Genomic DNA, 1,240 nt, shown 5'->3' with positions numbered 1-1,240 from the left:
CTAACAGTCTACTGTGGTAGTGTTCTCAGAAACCACAACATGTACCACAGACTAACAGTCTACTGTGGTAGTGTTCTCAGAAACCACAACATGTACCACAGACTAACAGTCTACTGTGGTAGTGTTCTCAGAAACCACAACATGTACCACAGACTAACAGTCTACTGTGGTGGTGTTCTCAGAAACCACAACATGTACCACAGACTAACAGTCTACTGTGGTAGTGTTCTCAGAAACCACAACATGTACCACAGACTAACAGTCTACTGTGGTAGTGTTCTCAGAAACCACAACATGTACCGTAGACTAACAGTCTACTGTGATAGTGTTCAGAAACTGTACCACAGACTAACAGTCTACTGTGGTAGTGTTCTCAGAAACCACAACATGTACCGCAGACTAACAGTCTACTGTGGTGTTCTCAGTGTTCTCACTGTGGTAGTGTTCTCAAAACCACAACATGCACCACAGACTAACAGTCTACTGTGGTAGTGTTCTCAGAAACCACAACATGTACCACAGACTAACAGTCTACTGTGGTAGTGTTCTCAGAAACCACAACATGTACCACAGACTAACAGTCTACTGTGGTAGTGTTCTCAGAAACCACAACATGTACCGCAGACTAACAGTCTACTGTGGTAGTGTTCTCAGAAACCACAACATGTACCGCAGACTAACAGTCTACTGTGGTAGTGTTCTCAGAAACCACAACATGTACCGCAGACTAACAGTCTACTGTGGTAGTGTTCCCAGAAACCACAACATGTACCACAGACTAACAGTCTACTGTGGTAGTGTTCCCAGAAACCACAACATGTACCACAGACTAACAGTCTACTGTGGTAGTGTTCTCATAAACCACAACATGTACCACAGACTAACAGTCTACTGTGGTAGTGTTCCCAGAAACCACAACATGTACCACAGACTAACAGTCTACTGTGGTAGTGTTCTCAGAAACCACAACATGTACCACAGACTAACAGTCTACTGTGGTAGTGTTCTCATAAACCACAACATGTACCGCAGACTAACAGTCTACTGTGGTAGTGTTCTCAGAAACCACAACATGTACCACAGACTAACAGTCTACTGTGGTAGTGTTCTCAGAAACCACAACATGTACCACAGACTAACAGTCTACTGTGGTAGTGTTCTCAGAAACCACAACATGTACCACAGACTAACAGTCTACTGTGGTAGTGTTCTCAGAAACCACAACATGTACCACAGACTA

Source organism: Oncorhynchus masou, unplaced genomic scaffold (assembly GCF_036934945.1).
Source record: "Oncorhynchus masou masou isolate Uvic2021 unplaced genomic scaffold, UVic_Omas_1.1 unplaced_scaffold_2487, whole genome shotgun sequence".
Lineage (NCBI taxonomy): Eukaryota > Metazoa > Chordata > Actinopteri > Salmoniformes > Salmonidae > Oncorhynchus > Oncorhynchus masou.
Note: the sequence above shows the minus strand (reverse complement) of the source record.